The 19,854-nt window shown below is 42.0% G+C and overlaps 1 protein-coding gene across 18 annotated transcripts in view; it reads left to right on the top strand.

The window, feature by feature from the left end:
- The window catches only part of PCDH15 (protocadherin related 15), a 1,259,847-nt gene that overhangs the window by 302,310 nt on the left and 937,683 nt on the right, over positions 1 to 19,854 (top strand). Inside the window, exon 1 of one of the 18 annotated variants that reach the window (XM_040454198.1) lies at positions 15,494 to 15,989. The exons of the other annotated variants lie outside the window; for them this stretch is intronic. The gene's annotated coding sequence lies outside the window, so the exon portion shown is untranslated. Of the gene's footprint in view, positions 1 to 15,493; positions 15,990 to 19,854 lie in introns of those variants that run through there. 18 annotated transcript variants of the gene reach the window in all.

A 19,854-nucleotide genomic window follows, 5' to 3' on the forward strand; every position in this document is an offset into this window, starting at 1 on the left:
ATTTTTGCACAAGGTATTATATGTTACATACACGTGCTTTCTTTCTGTGTTGACATTCCCATACCGTCTCAATCAATTAAAACTATTATTTAAACATAAATTCAAATAAACAGATACTTCCAGTCATTATGTTAGGCACTGGGATTGCAATGGAGACCTGGTTCTTGGTCTCATCACACTGTGGTTCCATGGACAAAATCAACACTAAACAACAAATGTATGAATACATAAAAAAAATATATAGAATGTTATGTTATGGACACACAAGTTAGCTTGTAGAATAATAGAATAAGCTAAGTTGATTGTTCAAGAGCTTGAAATATTTAAGATTTTAGGAATACCTAAACATTAGTTGGGCAGATATATGTGTACAGAGTGTGGGCTGAAGATAAGCATTATCTTTTATTCCAGCAGGAAAAAAATAGCATTTGTGAGCACTACATGAATAGTATTCAGAGTCACTGATGTGTAGATAGTAAGGAGAGAAGTACAGTAAAGTAACTGCAAAGAAGAATGGGGCCAGATTGGAAGAGATTGCAGACAACATGTATGGGTTCTAAATGGTGACTTATATCAGAAATGTCATGAAAAAGTCACCAATAGTGACTTAATCAGAAACACTTCCAGATGCCCCTTTGTGATATGCAAAAGAGACTGAAGAGAGGAAGGAATGGATATGGAGAATAAGAGTCTCTTGCTCCAGTTTTGAAGAGCAATGATTGTGGTGCAGATGGGTTGGAGAATAGAGAACAGATCTGAGATACGTTTAGGAGGTATGATTAACAACACAGATGTGTCCTTGATTAGAACGGGTCACGAGAGAGGTTGCTCCCAGATTTCTGATGCAAGCAACTGCATAGCCAGGGCTGTCTTGTATAGAAAGGGAGAACGCTGACTGCATGAACGCTGTAGGGGAATGCGGAGGTGATGGACGGATTTCACATTTCTTCTGAGTTTTGGGCACATCCAAATGGAGACATCTACTAAGCAGATAGGAGATGGAGATGTGTTCTGGACGTGAAAACTTGGGAATCATCTGCTCCACTGTTGGAGCGGACAGACCCTATGGAGGGAGATGAGGCTCGTCACTGAGAAGAGAGCCTGAGCTAGAATCTAAGTGTTTTTCTAAAATTTAAAGGTGGAGGAAAAGATCCACTAAAAAGATAGTGAAAAGGAACTGCAGAGGCACAAAAGGACACCAGGAGAGCGTGGTTTCTGGCAATCCAAGATACTCTAGTAAGAGAGCATCACAGGTCCCAGAAAGTACTGACAGGGCTAGGGAAGGGGAGAGTGGCTATTGTTAACACATCTACGAGAAGCAGTGAGCTGTTTGGTAGATGGTGGAATCCACATTGAAGTGTTAGAACAGTAAATGGGAGGTATGGACGATCTTCTTGCAAAGAGTTTGATATTTAAGGGAGGAGACAATGATGTAGCTGGGGACAACCAATAGCTTTATTTGATTATCTATTTTTCTGGATCTTTTGGTTTGTTTGCCTTCTAAGCTGATATGGGGAGAAAATTTGAAGATCTGAGAGAGAAACTTCATTTTTCTTGACTGGGTACATACAACTTTTGATACTTGAGATTGTGGTAAGAAAATATTTTATATTTTATGTTCTCATAAAATTTCATCACTCCTGTTAGTGATGTATCTTAATGTCTGGATCAATTAAGCAGATATACTTTAGGGGCACCTGAGTGACTCATGGGTTAAGTGTCTGACTCTTGATTTCGCCTCAGGTCATGATCTCATGGCTCATGGGTTCGAACCTCAGGCTGGGCTCTGTGCTGACAAGTGCAGAGCTTGCTTGGGATTCTCTTTCTGTCCCTCTCTCTCCCTGTCTCTCTGCCCACATGCAGTCTCTCTCTTGTCTCTCAAAAATAAATAAACATTAAAAGAAGATACAACTGATCTTTGGAGAAGGACTTACAATTATGCACCCTCAACAATTTGAAATCTGTTAAAGTGTGTTTATCAATGCTGGATAGGGTTGGAGGTGAAGTTTAAAAAAAAATGAAAAAAAATCCTATTCTGAAGAAAACATGCTTTTTAAAACTGTTTCTGGAACACGTGATCGCATTCATTTCTTTCAACGCATATGACAAGTTTAGATTTGACTGAGAGTATTCTAAGCATACGATTGGATTTTAAAATGTTAATAATGTAGCTTTCACTGAATTATTGCTGAATGCACTATTTCATAAAAATCGGCAACCTAGTGAATGAGACCACAGAACTGCACAGCGAAAGGGACTCAGAAGTGGAATGCTCCATGATGTTAAGTAAATGATATGTATACGTACACCGCAGTCAATGCAGAGGGGTCAGTGCGCGGACTTCTGGACAGCCTATGCTTTCTCCCTCAGAACTGTTTCTCAGATAAAAACATTTCATTTCATTACGTGAAAATGCTATTAGGAAGAAAAAAAAATGTCTGAAGAAAATGTTCAGATTTGTTTATCTTGCCGAAGATTGTGTTACACTTCTTTGTATATTTTTCATAGGAGTAGTTCGGACGTATGTCAGACGCTCGTTTAAAAAAAAAGATTTAGAACAACTAGGAAGACAATTTTATACAAAAGTCGGTTTTCAAACGATGTGTAGTGGGACCCTCCTTCTTACGTCTTCCTGCAGATCCCTGTTGCTCTTGTCTTCCTTATCGCTGTGTGCTTCAAAGTCATTGTCCTCCTATAGAAAGTCCAGACTCTTCTTAAATTACCCTGAGGTTTAAAATACCGTAAAGTTAGAAGATCGCCAACAGCTTGTTTTCGTCACATCTGTTTGCTGAATAATTGGCCTGTATTTTGGAAAAAAACAAAAACACATTTTATTTCGGATTCCGTTAGGTTGCAAATTCAAACCATACTACCACTAGCTTACTTCTAAATTCCGTTTCCATCGTGAAAAGAGGAGCCCCCGTGCACACGCTCACAGGAGGATCCCTTGTTGATGCAGGTTGTTAATGGGGCATATTCAGTGTCCTTCTGGGGGTGGACCTTGACTACTTTCCTTTATGTTTGCCTTGCTTAGGCTGAAATGTAGATTAGAATATAGTAGAGTCAATTCAAGAGATTTAGGTACCAACAAAGCTAAAGCAAATTATGTGATTTCTTGGAATACATTTTTATACATGATTCATGTAGTATAAATGTATGTTTTTTCCTTCAGGAGGGGGAATTGATTGAATATGGGTTAATAAGTCCCTTCTTATAAGGATCAATGGTGATCATACATATTTTTAACAAGTGTGTGAATTAGAAGTAAAATATCGTGTCTAGGAAGATGTATAAGGTCCATGTATTGTAGGTGGACAGCCAAACCATCAAAACACGATGATGCAGAAGGCACACACTCTTTTTTTTTAAGAGAGAGAGAGAGAGAGAGAGATAATGAACAAGCAAGAGAAGGGCAGAGACAGAGGGAGGGAAAGAATCTTAAGCAGGCTGCACACTCAGCATAGAGCCTGACCCTGGGACCATGACCTGAGTGGAAGTCAAGATTCGGACACTCAACCGACTGAACCACCCAGGTGTCCCACACACTTCTTAATGTATGTTTTGGATGGTATACCAGTGGCATCTCACACCTCTGGTAAGGAAAGTACCAGAGTCAGGATAACAGGTAGAATTGTTCTTGGGTATACGAAGAAGGAAATTAAAAAAAAAAAAATAAATAAAAATACTAATAATAATGCTGCTGAGATGAAGAATGAGAATCCGAGACGTATTATGCCTCCGTATTACACATACATCTTCCTGTCTCAGGAGTCCTGAGGGTGACAGTGAAGGAAATCCATGGCTCTGTTTATCATTGATTTTTGAGAATTGACTAGAGTTTCCTGAGCGCTTATTCTGGGGGAGCATCTGGTGACTATTTAAAGCACACAGATAGTTTGAGAAAATATTGAAGAAAGTATTACTTTTCTGTAGAAAGTATATTAGAAGTTTCATCAGATTGAAGCCAAGCGATATCTGCTCCGAATATAAGAATTGTTTCCTCCAAACTGCACAAGCACGCGCGGTTAGAGTGAACATACCCTCTAATAGCACAAGTGACTGGATGGAGCTTATTCAGACTTGCTCTAACCATTCCAAGGCGGGGTTCTGGCTTCAGGAACCTGACATCATCCTGATGTCCTTGTCCACCACCCGCCTGTCCTTCCTTTCCCTCCTTCTATGATCCAGACTCATTCTGAGGAATACCCGCTCTCTTCCATGCCTGCTCAAAACAGCCCCATTTACTTCCCTGTGGCCGGTTCCCATGCCTTCGCCTGGCCCATCATTAACACTCAGTATCCAGTGAACACACATTCAGATACAGGGTATATCTGGATTAAGAGCAGGTGAGAGCTTGGACAATGAGATAATAGTATGCTAATCTGCATGTAATCAACATGCCTCTACACAGGAGACTGGGTTCTCACTCTCATTTTATTGAAATATGTGTGCTCAGCTTCTAATGTTTTATTGACTATGTTGGCACTTAATATGGTGATGCCAAGCGGTACAGTATTTACATACTTTCATTGCTTGCCAGGACATCCCTTCTGAATTTCCCCAGAGCTAACATTCATGGATTCACTCAGGACTATGTGAGAAGTACAGAGAGGATCTGTGATGTCAATAGACTGCATTTTATATTTTCTTTATTTTCACCTGTAAGTTTAAGGAGAGCTAAATCTAGGAAGATGTTGCCCACAGAGCATGTTGACAGCGTGATTCAGATTGCAGCCATCTCGGTCAATTCTAGAATCTAACGGCTTGCCTAACATGTTAGAACTGTGGTCTAATACTGAAAAAAAAAGTATTCACACCTTGATGATGTGCAAAGAATATCCCCCAGTGTAATTTATACTCATTTACTATGGCCATTCTTATATTGGTTTTTATCATCTAGATGAGGGAAAAAAAAATACTGTTTCTCAGGCTGTCAGTGTTAGCCTGGCTTTTTAGTGCAATCTGTTTGTTTGGTTTTCAATTATTTGAATTCCCTGTAGAGCTGAATCAACATTCCCTGTAGAGCTGAGTGTAGTTAAAAGTCTGTGTGTCAGGGCGCCTGGGTGGCTCAGTAGGTTAAGCGTCCCACTTCAGCTCAGGTCATGATCTCCCAGTCTGGGCGTTCAAGCCCTGCATCCGGCTCTGTGCTGACAGCTCAGAGCCTGGAGCCTGCTTCTAATTCTGTGTCTCCCCCTCTGTCTGCTCCTCTACCACTCATGCTCCGTCTGTCTCTCTCAAAAACGAAATAAACATTAAACATCTTTTTTAAAGTCTGTATGTCTTGGAAGGTATCCCTGCTTCTATATTTCTACATGTTTCCATTAACTGCAGAATTATCCTGTCATGTCACTTTGAGTCTGGACTGAAACTTGACCTTGTTCCAAAATATGTGACGTGGTAATCTGTTGCTATGGAAATTATGAAGCCCTTTTAAATGAAGCTGTACAACAGTTATAAATTCCTTCACTACAGCAGGATATAGATTTGAAGGAGGAATATACATCTTGGAGAAATGTGGGTAATTGCCAAGAAGTAAATTAACTGTCCATAATCCTTTAGGATCCAGGTGCCGGCAGTGGCTCTCAAAGGTGACTGTGGGAGTTCAAGAGAGACTGGCTGGGCTCTTGACTGGCTCCCCCAACATTTGCGAGCTCCTTTCAGACTAGGCCTCCATCACCTCCATCATGGGAGGCAGCTCACTGGCCTTGGCAATGGTGGACTCAGCCTCTGCAGAGTTTTGTTTGGGGAAGCCTGGTAGATGGGCCATTGCTTTGACTGAATGTCAGCTTTCCTTCAGCACCCTGGTCTGTGACTGCTTTCGGGGGAGAGGCAAGAGGCAGGAAAGGGCAGACAGAATGGACTCCCTTACAAATCTGGGGGACAAATATGTCTCCCCACGTTCTGCTCTTTGAAATGGATTCACGTTGTGATTACTGAGTCAAAGAGAAACCAGTATAAACCAGAGATTAGAGGAATACAAGACTCAGTTATAGTAACCTTCGTGATCCGTCTTATTTCATCTAAAAATAATACTTATGCAAATACCTCTAACCTTGGATCAGGTATAGAAAGTACCAACTAAAAAAAAAAATAAAGATAAATAAATAAGTAAAGGTAGCAACTAATACTTGCTGGGACTAGGGCTCCTGAAGGATATAAAATGTGTGTGAATTTAAAATTATAATCTTATGGGGCGCCTGGGTGGTGCAGTCGGTTAAGCGTCCGACTTCAGCCAGGTCATGATCTCGCGGTCCGTGAGTTCGAGCCCCGCGTCGGGCTCTGGGCTGATGGCTCGGAGCCTGGAGCCTGTTTCCGATTCTGTGTCTCCCTCTCTCTCTGCCCCTCCCCCGTTCATGCTCTGTCTCTCTCTGTCGCAAAAATGAATAAACGTTGAAAAAAAAATTAAAAAAAATAAAATTATAATCTTAGAATTGTAGATAACTATAAAAGTCAGCATTAAAAAGTCAGCACAACATTATTCTGAGGATTTCTTCCAATTTCTTCAGTGTTACAGAGTGATGAAGGTGATTTGTAAAACTCTTTTTTCCCTATCACCTAATGAAGAAAACTTTAAATGACCAAAATAATTCCATTATTGCCCATTGAACAGCCTCATATGTGTTTATATATTCATTTATTTTAGACACACACAACCTGTGTTTAGTAATAGGCTTTAGGCTCAAGGAATCTAAGAGGATACGTTGGTAATCTTCTGTGGGATTTTCTATGGAAGGCAGGGAAACAAAACAAATCTAATTGAAGTTTTATTTTTACTTAATATTAAAAAAAAAAAAAAAAGTTCCTGTGGTGCCTCAGTAGCTCAGTCAGTTAAGTATCTAACTCTTGATCTTGGCTCAGGTCATGATCTCATGGTTCATGGGTTCGAGCCCCACATCGGGGTCCGTGCTGGGCGTGACGTCTGTTGCTTAACCAAAATTTGACTTGGGGCGCTTGGATGGCTCAGTCGGTTAAGCATCTGAACCCAGCTCAGGTCATGCTCTCATGGTTCGTGGGTTTGAGCCCCACGTCGGGCACTCTGATGGCAGCACGGATCCTTCTTGGAATTCTCTCTCTTTTACTCTCTCTCTGTATATATATCTAAGTAAATATACTTTAATTAAAAGATTTCCTGAGATGTTATCAAATTATATGAAAATGTAATTCATTGTAGGCACTACATATCCTACAATGTGTGACCCCTAAGTGCCTGTGTTACATGTAGCTTAAGGTTACGTTGAGGTTCTTTTAACGTTTTCTGTTCATTTTTGAAAATATTTTCCTCAACAACTCTGGTCTTACATATTTCAACTAATTAAGTATCAAAGTGCTTGGATCTTAGTGGGAGTTTTCATATATATGTGTGTGCGTATATATATATATATATATATATATATACGCACACACATATATGTATATTTTACTCTGATAAAATAATATACAATTTGATATGTTAATGCCTATGATGTTTTCAAAAATATTGAAATTAAGCTTTGACTATTCAGAACCGTTAATTACTTTCTTAAATTACTATTCATGCCTAGATCAATACGATTTTGGGTCTACTTGAATGTATTAAGTGCATTAGAATCATCCCAGTGAGGTAGGTAGAATTCTGGGGTGGCTCATGATCTCTGCCAGCTGGTGTAATTTACTGCATCATCCCTCTCCTTGAAGTTGGGGGGCCCTGGACCTTCTAACCAATGGGATGTCGCAGGAGGAAGAGAAGGCTTTGTGTCACGAGGACACAGCCTCACGAGCTTCTCCTCCTGGCTCTCAGGAAGTGAGCAGGGACCCTGTACACTAAGGAGAGGGTCATGTGGCCTGGAACCTGATGGGACCACCTACCAACAGTCAGTAAGAAGTCCAGCCAGGACCCTCAGGCATACAGTCCCAACCACATGACCTGAATGGGCTTGCAAACAGATTATTTTCCTAGTGGAGCCCAGTCAACACCTTGATCACAGCCTTGTGTGGACCCCTGACCCGGACTCGTGACCCATATGAAGTATGAGATAATAAATGTGTGTTGTTTTAAGCAGCTAAATGTGTGGCAAGTTCTTATACAATGATGCAATACTAACAGATCTAGCATTTAGAACTTATAATGGAAAAGAGGTAACATAAGTGGTACTTTTTTTTTTTTTCTATTTGAAGAAATGAAACCATTTTGTAATGGCTACGTTTCTCTCCTTAGGGAAAAGTATCCCTAAGGCTAGCACAAAATAGCTTAAAAAATAAGCAGTTGGCATTTAGAAATGCCAATTTATAAAGCATTGTATAACAATTATTATCTATACTTCTTTTTAGTTTTATATTTCAGGTTTCAAAAGATTTTAGATTATATGAAATAGTCAAATAAACTGACCTTATAATGTCTAATCTCATCCAAACTTAAAATCAACTCATATTTGAAAGCCTGTCAGATATCCATGAAGGTAAATATCTTTCTAAACTCCATGCTCTTTAATAATTAAATTAAAAAAAATAGTGACATAGGTCATCACGTTCACATATTTTACTTAGTCAAATTGTAGGTGTACATGCATAACTATGTTTATAAAATTAGTTTTTGCTTTCAGCATTGTCCTTGAACTACTATATTATTTCCCAAATTACTTTTCTAAAATAATAAGCTGCCTGTTGGAAACTCAGCACAGCTAAGTATTAACTAGAGATTATGTTGTTCTTATCTCTGAAACTATAAAACAGGGAAGTGCTGGGTGGAAGAAAGGAAGGAGGGAGGGAGGGAGGAAGGAAGGAAGAGGGAGGAAAAAACAAGAAAGGTATTCTTGGCAAAAAAACACAAAAACATGTTAACAGTAGCTCCCTTGAATTCTGACAATAAAGGAGTGTCAGAATCAAAAATAAAGTTGTACAACATGAAATTGTGACAAAGGCTTGTCTGTGTGCGTACAGATGACCCCCAGCCCCCAGGTCCCTGGTCGAGGGATTATTGTGTGGTTGTACCCAACAGCTTTGAATCTCAACTCTAAATGACCATTGGCGATAACAAGCCTAGAATGACTTGATCCCAGGCAACTTGGAGAGACACTGCTTGTAATGAGCAAGGCTATTTTGGTAATCCTGCTGAAGCTTTTGTTCACTAAAGCTTTAATCTGGGTTGGAAAAAAAGACAAAAACCAAAAACCAAAACAAACAAACAAAAAAAGCTTCTCTGCTTCTCTTTACTTTGAACCTCCTGTTGACTCAAGGGCTCAGTCCTTATTCTGGAAGGATGGACAAAATCCTCTTATGTCTTGCTTTCTCAATGAGATAACATTTGAAAAGAATGTGTGAGCTAGTATTAGTTTGCTTAACTTGAATCAGATACTCTGAAACGCTTCCTGCCAGAGAACTGTAGTCTAAAGCCCATAGGAAACATTCTGTTTTGTTAGTGTGGTCATTTACCAGAGCTAGCGAATGGCATGAGCAACATTTCAAATCGCTTGAGAACTGGAGACGTAGCTTCGCGTTATAATATAACGTAAGTCTCCTGCGTGCAAGTAGAATATAAACCCACTGTTAAAATAAGTCAAATTCCAGAAGAATTAGCTACAGAAAATAAAACATCTTTCACCACGATTTGCTTTTCCTTGTTCATGAAATCCCAGTGCAGACAGGGACTGGCCTACGAGTGGAGGAGTTTATGGGGGCCTTCAGACAGCTGTGCTAGAAGGGAGCTGACGTGTACCTATCCCATGGCCCTGTAAAAGGCACAATTCATTTCTGTGAAAAAAAAATTCTCACAGAATGCTAATATAATTAATTTTATGACTGTTTATAATAACAAAGTACACGTTTTTCACAAATACAAAATACATGTTAGACATATTCAAATGGTTATCTGTGGCAGAGGAGGTGAGTGAGAATTACAGGTGGTAAAAGGAATTTAAGAATTAAAAAATCAGGGGTGCCTGGGTGGCTCAGTCAGTTAAGTGTTGGCTCTTGGTTTCAACCCAGGTCATGATCTCATGGTTCGTCAGTTCAAACCCTGCATCGGGCTCTGTGCTGACAGCCGAAGCCTGCTTGGGATTCTCTCTCCCTCTTTCTCTGCCCTTCCCACACACACTCTTTCTCTCTCTCCCTCTGTCTTTATACCCCCATTGTGTGATTATTCTCTCTCTCTCTCAAAGTAAATAACAAAAAAGAAATAGAAATTAATTAAAGGGAATGTTGGGGGGAATCTATCATGGTTTCTCTGTGGCATAACCACCTTATTTCTATACACGATTGTATTGCCAGCCTATGTATACACATCGCAATGTAGTTTCTAAGAGAGAATGAGTACTATTGGTCTTTGGTTTTAATATTTGATCATTTACTTTATTTTGCCACATTTCTCATGGATTTCACGATTAGTACTTTAAAGGCTGTATGTAATGATCCTTAAAGTTACATAACATAATTTGCGTATCCATTCTCCATTGTTACTGACTTTATATTTAATGAATCATTTTTTTTAAGTTTATTTAGTTTGATAGACAGTGTGAGCAGGGGAGGGGCAGAGAGAGAGGGCGAGAGAATCCCAAGCAGGCTCTGCAATGTCAGCTGAGAGCCCAACACTGGGCTCGAACTCACAAACTGTGACATCATGACCTGAGCTGAAATCAAGGGTTGGATGCTTAACTGACTGAGCCACCCAGGCGCTCTTTAATGAATCATTTTTCATTGAATAGATAACATTTTTTCATGTTCTAAAATAAATGAAATCCTCATATTCAGTGTTTAAATGTTTTTAAATGTTAAAACTGTTTTCAATATTTAAAATCTTCCTGAAGCATCTAATATAACTAATTTCTTCTTTAATAAAGTAAAGTAAGGGGTGCCTAGGTGGCTCAGTCAGTTAAGCATCACACTTCATTCGGCTCAGGTCATGAACTCATGGTTCATGGGGCAGTGAATGGCATGGAATTGCCTTTGTGGGGCCAAGAAGGTGCCTCTTCCTTGGATGGATGGAGCCCAAGCCAGAACGCAAGAGCTAAGGAGTTGCACATCGGGCTTTAGCCCCAGCTAACCCCTACCCACGTACCTTTGCCATGACCTTGGTTAAAAGTAGTAAAGAAGACCCCGGGAAGTTAGGTGGCTCAAACCAGGATTCAGACCTGTCTCTTTACTCTTAAGGCTCTTGTCTTTCCCCTTGGCCCATGAAAGATGGTCATCACTATATGGTTAACACTTGTTGAGCGCTTCCTGTATACTTTGTGTGCACACAGCCTATGCCAGAAAGCTTGTAAAGCAAGACCTTCTAGGTACACTCTGTTTAATTTCACACTAGGAAGTCTCTCACTGTTGTATAAGTGGGAATAATTGGATCTTAGCAGTCAAGGAGCCTTGTGTGGCACCTCTGTGGGGCTCGTGGGTGGGATCTATGGCCCGTATGCTCACTGTACCCGGGAAAGTGAGTGCACACAAACTTAGCCTCAGCTACGTACTCCTAAGCCCACATCAGACCTTTTGGTTCTGAGTCTCCCCAAGATTCTGCATTTCAACAATCACCTTGTGACCTTTAGGCAAATAAAAGCTTAGAACACACAACAAAATTGATCAGGGGCCTTCCTTGCCTGAATTTCTATAGGGACTTCTTCTGTCTACATGATAAAAACTCAACTTCAAAGCATTGAATTATAGGAATTGCTTTATCTGGAGTTACCCACATGTGTTGACACTCTCTTGTCTGCACCTGTAACTTCATCATGCCAAACTTTGTGTTAAAATGATAATACTAATACCTAAAGATCACCATATGTATGCAATGTTCCATTATGAGTATTTGCCAAATATCTTCCATTCAAGTATCTTATTAAGCCTGGGAGGGTAGGTATTAGTGCTACTCTAATATACGGAATAAAAATCAGAGTCTCAGAGAGGCTAAGGGATTAGTTCAAGGTCATATCACCATTAGATCTCAGACGATGGCATCCTAGCCTCAACACACTGGCATGTGATGCTGATGTGTCTCCCGAATTGTGGACATATCCACAAAGCTGTGAGCAAGCATGGTGTGTTTGGAGAATGGTGACATAATTAAACAGCTTTGAAAATGCCCTGGTTTTTTGCTTACTGTGCAAGGATGCTGACAGAGAGTTAAGTAAGCCAGGTTCCCAGTGGCCACGAGAGGCAGGACCAGAAGCCGCTCCCGGAGCCGATCCCTAGCCCTTCACGCATCCAGCCTCTCTGAGGCATGTTCTTTCTGGATGGCACGTGCCACTCAGTCCCTCCTGGAATCCCCTTTGAATGAGCTACGGATTTCCATGACTGTGCCTCGACCCTGAAGTCCATCCTAAATCACCGTCAGACCGTGAGAATGTGTATCTGAAGCAACGGTGTTTTCTTCACTCTGTTTGAATTCTCCTACAAGCCCTAGGAGCCTAGTCCATAATGGCTCTTGTTCCCACCTGTGTCCCTCACGCAGCCCTAATTTTCACAGACATTTGTGTTCTCTGTTTGGAGAGCTCTGTCTGGTCTCCTGTGCGTCCTGCATTGCTGTTTCTGGCCTTTCAGAATTCTGCGTCCTCCACTCTCCATCTGCCACGAGATATACCTGCCCCTTCAATATTGGTAAGGGAGGGGGCATCTCTTATAGTTTGCTACAAAAAGAGTATCTTACAGGGTTTAAACCCATGTGCTCTGAGGGCATATTGGACATGCCAGGGATTGGTGTAACATTTTTAGGTTACACCTCACTTTTCATGGGAGACACTTGGCTAGAGGCAGTGGGCAGACAGACAGAGATAGATGACACCAGACCCCGCCTTCACGCGACGTAAATCATTAGGGGTGGTAAGATGCACCCAGGGCATCACGTGTCCTCTCTAAACGTCCACCTGCTAAATAATGACCACCTCCCTTCCACCAATTGTTTCCATTTGTAGAATATTGTGCTGATAGAAAAGAATAAAAGGTAGTTCTGCAAGTAAATTAAAATTAGAAACCAAATCTGAAAATATAAACATTTTGTAAGGTAAATTATGGATGTACATATGCATGTATATTAAAACATCATTAGTAATGATCACTTAAATGTAGATTTATTGACAAACGGAATGCCCGTGGTATTTTGTTAAAAGAAAAAACACGTTAAAATGTGTGTAGAGCAGTATTCAATTTGACTCTGTGAGCAAGAGACAGAAGAAAGAGATGAAGAGAAGTCAACACCATATTTTTTCCCACTGTCTCAGGATAGTGGATTTTTCAGTGACTTTTTCCCTTTTGGTTATTGCATGTTTTATTTTTTTTTAATTTTATTTGTTTTTAATTTTTTATGTTTATTTTTGAGAGAGAGAGAGAGAGAGAGAGAGAGAGAGAGAGAGAGAGAGACAGAGCATGAGTGGGGGAGGGGCAGAGGGAGACGGGGAGACACAGAATCCGAGGCAGGCTCCAGGCTCTGAGCTGTCAGCACAGAGCCCGACGCGGGGCTCAAACTCATGAGCCGTGACATCATGACCTGAGCTGGAGTTGGATGCTTAACCCACTGGCCACCCAGGTGCTCCCTTTATTATTATTATTATTATTATTATTATTATTTTAAAATGTTTATTTATTTGTGAGACAGAGAGAGTGTGAGAGGGAGAGGGGCAGAGAGACAGGGAGACAGAGAATCCCCCGTGGACTCCATGCTGGCCGAGCCTGATACTGGCTTGGACTCTTGAGTTGTGAGATCGTGACCTGAGCCAAAACAAGGAGTCAGATGCTTAACCGACTGAACCACCCAGGTGCCCCTGGTTACTGTATTTTTAAATCAGTTCCCTAAAATTCATCTAAACTCATCTTGCACTATATACTGCATTTGTTACATGTTATCACGTATGTATTCTTCCCAAAATCTAAATATGGCCTTTTAAAGAAAAGACAATCAGCTCTTGTCACCTGTAAGAGTTCAGTTCATAATCATCTAATTCCTCACAGGAGGTGAGGAAGAGGTGAACTTTTCCAGTTATCCTTCTGACGTATCTCAGTTATAATTAAATATCAATAGGAATGAGGCTGACTTCGTCATTAATGAAAACTATATTTAATAATTCATACTGTTCCTGAAAAAATCTGCATAACACCAGCTGTTTTATTTAACCAGCAATATCAATGTATAGGTTATTCCACTTATGTAATGTTTTGGTGAAATGATGAAAAAAACCTCAAACTAAATATACACGCATTTGTTTAAACATTATTGACAAAGACGTCTTTATTAAAGCATCAATATTTAAACTTTCAAAATATCAGATCTTAACAACTGTGAAATGCGTCTGTCCCTAACACTTCCTCACCCCTGGCCCCCAGTCTCCTGTGTCTTCAAGGAAGCAGATGATTCAGTTTGAGTCCTAACTAAAGTAAGAGCCCCCTGGACTCTGCCCAAGGGCTCTGGGGGGTCATCAGTCATTGATCTGTGGTTTACTTATGCATATCTTTCTGCTTTGCGTTCATGACACATTTGGCTGACCTCAGGTGATTTCCATATCCTTCAAGATTTTTTTTCCTCTCCTCTGGAAAACTGAACTTGAAAGATAACGTGAATTTTGTATTAAATGAGATGTTACCCTCTGCAAACATACTCATATAAATACAGCAGCACTCTAGAGGCACTGTGTGATACACACACACACACACACACACACACACACACACATACGTATACATATATATGTATATATATATATAGCCTGTCTGATGTATATAAATATATATATATATATATATATACACATATATATGTATATATTTTAATAGAATGAATCATAATGATACATAGTCCCCTTATCAACGAGGAAAACACTTGATATACTTCACCTTGTCATCTTTAACCAACCTCAGGACATTTGCTCTGTTAAAACCACTACTATAATAAGTTCCAGGGTTGTGTTCACTTTTAGATTTTTCTTCCACGGGTTTAGGATGTGCAAGTGAACAAATTCTGATGTGGACTTGAATGAATTCTAGGCATGGTGAATTCTTTAAGAACTGTGTACCTGATTTAGATAACAGAATAACTGTGTGTGTGTGTGTGTGTGTGTGTGTGTGTGTGTGTGCGCGCGTTTCCACCAGCTCACGTCTGTTTTTAAAACTTTGTTGTGAGTATCTCCTGTATCATGTCTTTAAGAAATATGTTGTGACGTTTCTTATAGTGCATTTCTCCGTAATACCCTTCTGTGTCTCATGTGTGCTTTTAAAAACCTGAAGGCTGTCTTTTTAGCTGCTATGGAATGTGTGAAGTTTCTACACGCCCAGGATATGCGGGGCTGCGGACAGCTTGATAGAAGAGGGTGGGTTTAAACAGAAAGTGGGGAGGGGGTGGAGGACGACTGACGGACGGAAGGTGGTTAAGGGATTATTCTGACTGGCCAGCAGCATTTTCGCTGAAAGGTAAGCTGCTGAACTTCTTAGTACTGATGAGGCAAAACAGTAAAATCCAGCCTCAGAGAAGAGAGCAGGGAATCACAGGCCGAGAGGACACGGCACAATGAAGACGCCAACAGCGAGGATCAGCGGGACATGGATTTGTCTCGGGGCCGCAGCACCTGCTCCTAATTGATGCTAGGCGCTCCCCATCGCCATGGGTCAGCGCTCAGCCCTCCTGGCTGGGCTGGCACAGAGGCTCCCGGCTGATTGCTGCTGCTCCCGTGCGGGTGCCCCCACGTGCTGAGCTAATCGTGACAGATAGAGGGCAGACAGAAGCCCGCTCGCTGCTCCCAGTTAGCTGCTTGTGACAAGTAAGGCGGCCGACGTGCATCTCAGAAAGGGGAGAACGACACTATCCTCCTGGGCTAGCACGTCAGGTGCTTTCTTCCCCTTGAACCTCTAGCAACGTCTTCTAGATGCTGCAAGACTGGATATGAGTGCTTTCCAGAAACAAGGCTTGTAACGTGGGAACAGATTCTCTTGCACTCAGATTATGAACACTGGCTGTTTTGAAAGGGATGTGCAGGACGCAGTCTTGGCGAGGAAACTTGCTGCATAATCTTACGTGGGCTCCCGATGAAACTTTCAACCGGCAAGTAAGTTTTATTTCCCTTCCCTTTTCCTAATCTTTCACATTTAAGGCAGCAGCGGCAGAGGGCAGAGAAAGTTCCAACTCTGCTTCAGGTACAGTGGGTCTCCCGTCATGCTGGTTCAAAGAACAGACGGGTATGATGATGCACAAGTAATTATCTGCTGGAGGGACAGACAGCCATCCGTCTGCTCCTTCTTTCTGGCCACGGCAAGTGGCCTTAGACTGTTGCTGAGATGTCAATGCAATATTTAGAAAGACACATGTTTCTGAGTTATGACTCCGTGCAGTTTGACGGGTTTTAAGAACGCTGATGCTCAGACCTGCTCTTTGCTTCTCTCTCCCTGACAAAATGTAGGAGACAGGGCAACGGGGTGGGCACGCCGTGCTGGGTCTGTGTGTGTGAACGCGTGTGTCATTTCGCTTCGTGCGTGGCAGTTGCCGGAGGTTACAGTCAGTGATACCTCTGCCCCACAACGAGCAGTGTGACGGTCTGTGATCTGTTATAATCCGGGCGTCCTGAGGTCTGCACGACAGATGTCCCAGTGCATATGTGCTCCTTTACGGAGGTGTCCAGGAGGATTAACCGTTTAGAGTTTGAATCCACGGGGACTTTATCCCCCAAATGTGAAATCCGTACGAGGTGTTGCCAACAGCTCTCCTGCCCTGTGGCCTGGCCTTTACTTCACACACAGGGTTCAGAGCCCAAGTAGCAGGTTCCGGGCCCGTGTGCCGGCACTGGGACGGGTCTCTGCGGTGCGTGTGGTCTCCGGCCTGACCTCACGGAATCCAGGCGCGCAGGCACGCTGGGGGCCATGGTTCCCTGGGGGGTAACACGACGGCCTCATGTACGGCCCACTCCAAGTCAGAACTCACTTGCTTTCACAGACAGAGCCGACTGTCACACCTCGTAACCAGACACTCAAGGGGCAGTTCTATCAGAGAAGCAAATACTCCTCGAACAGATACGTGTTTAAGCACAGGATGCTTCCCGTCACTTTCACAGCAACTTTGAGGCTTTCTGCGTCTGCTCCTGTGAAGTTATTTTTCACTGCGCCGCGGTTTTTCTGTTGAGTTGCTTCAGTTTTGTTTTGCTCTGGTTATGTGTGAGTCCGTGCACTTATCTTTACGTGCGGGTCTTCAGATTTCAGAAACTTGATCCCCTGACTGTGCGCTTCTCCTCTGAAATAAAGGTACAGGGCACCCCGTGTCTGGTTGCACCGAGTGGGGCCGTCCTCCCCTCTCCACTCCGGCAACGAAGGGCTGAGCTGAGCGGGGAAGATGAAGCCTCCTGACTTTGTCATGAACATGACCCCTGAGAGTTAACCCTTAAGGGGTCTGAACAGACCGGGGCTGCATTTGGGAATATTATGGGGTGAAACTTTGAGTACTTTTTATAAGGAGGTTTAAATAAAGCCTTCCACTTTCTAAGAGACTTTAGAACTTGTATCCACTAATGATACTGTTTGATGTGCTTAGTGGGCGTCTGATCTGTAACGGTCCTTTTAAAAGGAACACTGATCATTTCGATTCTAAGCAGAAAAGAACTCCAGTTCAAGTTAAATGCCCTTTACAACATTTTCCTTGGCCTCTCCGTGTTTCCGTTTTGCAAAGCCTGCACGGTGCTTTTTTGTCATCCAAGTTTCATGGGAGACAGGCTGACATACACTGAAGCCATTTGCAAAATCCGCCAGGAGTTTTTGGTGCCCAGCCTCGGTGTGAACTTAAATGCACAAGGCAATTATCATTTTTCTTGTCAAGGGAAATAACTACTTTTCTTTGATCACAAAATGTGTGTCAAGTAAGAGTCTGTTGAGTAATTAATGATGCCTTTCAGTAATCACTTGATCATGTGGGCTTTTACTTTCTGAATAAATAATGAACCTTTACAATAAGAGTAAAGAAGTAAAAGAGAAAAGTAAAATAATTGTAGGCACGTGAGTCTTTGTTTAAGGGCAGATGACTGCGCCCCCGCTGTTGTGTGTGTGCAGGTGTGACCGCAGACGGGACCACAGTAGGTACTTCTGTTCCTAATCACATGGTGTAAAATAATACACAACTCCTCTCGTAAACCACCTTTATCTCAACTTTTCTCTGGTGCAGAAACCCCCTGTATACCTTTACATTTTATTGCAGGCTTAACATGGAAGAAAAATGTATGCTTTTAAGTTTTCCTCTGAACCCAAGTCTAGGAATATATTCATATTGGCAGAAACAGTAATGAGTCTGGTTATCATCTCAAAGTTCAATCTTACATGGGCCTCTTTGCTATGAGCGGGTGTTGTTCATATTCCTTTTGTTGTTTGATTGGTTTTCCTACTTTTTTTTTTTAAATTTTTTTTTCAACGTTTATTTGTTTTTGGGACAGAGAGAGACAGAGCATGAACGGGGGAGGGGCAGAGAGAGAGGGAGACACAGGATCGGAAACAGGCTCCAGGCTCTGAGCCGTCAGCCCAGAGCCTGACGCGGGGCTCGAACTCACAGACCGGGAGATCGTGACCTGGCTGAAGTCGGACGCTTAACCGACTGCGCCACCCAGGCGCCCCGTGTTTTCCTACTTTTTTAGAAAAGGGTCGTCCTTCCCTGTGGGATCATTGGGTCCCTCCGTGTGTCTGTGACTTCTGCACGAATTCGTGGGGAAGACCCTATAATTACAATGTTGAAAAACAGTATTACTTGATAGGGTGACCTGCCAAGCTGGTTCTGTTACTCTCGGTGAAAACTTTGCGTATTGATAAGTTTGCTTTTTTAATAGGTATTTTTATTTGCCATCACTCTGTCATATGACAGAGTTTGGGGATTCGAGACTCTCGACGGCTTGTGGGGCTTCATGCTCTAGTCCCATGCTGGGTGTGTGTGAGGATATATTTGGGGCAACTGTGGGGGCTCGTTAGTGCTCACAGCCAATGTGAAGTCAGAGAAAAGAGCTCCTGTGAGTGATTTATGTCGAGATCACGTTCTGTTGGTAAAGTCTGTAGAAAACCCAAAGGATCAAACCCCTCAGAAACAGAATTCACGTCTTCCATTTAAGTCAAATACAAGGGCCACTTAGATCGCAGTGTGGCAGGAGCAGAGAACACACACAGATACACGCACACAACCATTACATCCTTGCCCACATGGGAGGAGGAGAGGAGGGGGCCTTGTGTGTGGGGTGAATGGGATGGCCTTGCAGTAGGATCCCCACCTGTGATGTACAGACTGACATCCGAGATGTACGGGACTGGGGAGATAAATGTGGCTGGGTTTCAGCCTGCAAATCAGAGACACCCCAAGAAGCAAGATGGACACCCCCCCTCACACACACACACACACACACGTTGTTAATTGTAGAAGGAGCATAGAATCCTCGGCTTCTGTCACACAGTTCTTTTCCTTGGAAGCCCTGACACGTTCCCGAAACATGTTTGCCTCAGTGACCACATCCATAAAGTCAGCCCTTCAAAGTTTTTGTAAGGATCGGCTCAGATAATGAATAAGAAACCCATAAATTGCTAACAATGTGAAGGGCAATTAATTGTTCTAATCTTCTAGCATTTATCCCTCAAGACAATCGCGTCTGTGTGAACAAACAGGAACAGCAGCAGCAGACCCGCTAGTTCAGTGCGTGGGAGTTTCTACCTGGGCGCCGTAATGGATAAATTTCCTTTTATCTCGCAAGTTGTTTAAAGGTTGCACTCAACCTTAAATATCAGAGCATGGCCATTGAAGCTATAAATGTAACAGGCAAAAGCAGTCATTATTTCAAGAAACTCAAGGAAATAAAGCATCTCTTTCCTTTGGACTGGTAAATGGAAAAACTCAAAGCTTTCTTATTGTGCTCCTTGACGGATAAAAAAAAAAAGAAAAATTGACAGGAGGTGTAACCTTCC

This window comes from Herpailurus yagouaroundi, unplaced genomic scaffold, assembly GCF_014898765.1.
Source record: "Herpailurus yagouaroundi ecotype Mexico unplaced genomic scaffold, PumYag 211, whole genome shotgun sequence".
NCBI classification, from domain to species: Eukaryota; Metazoa; Chordata; class Mammalia; order Carnivora; family Felidae; genus Herpailurus; species Herpailurus yagouaroundi.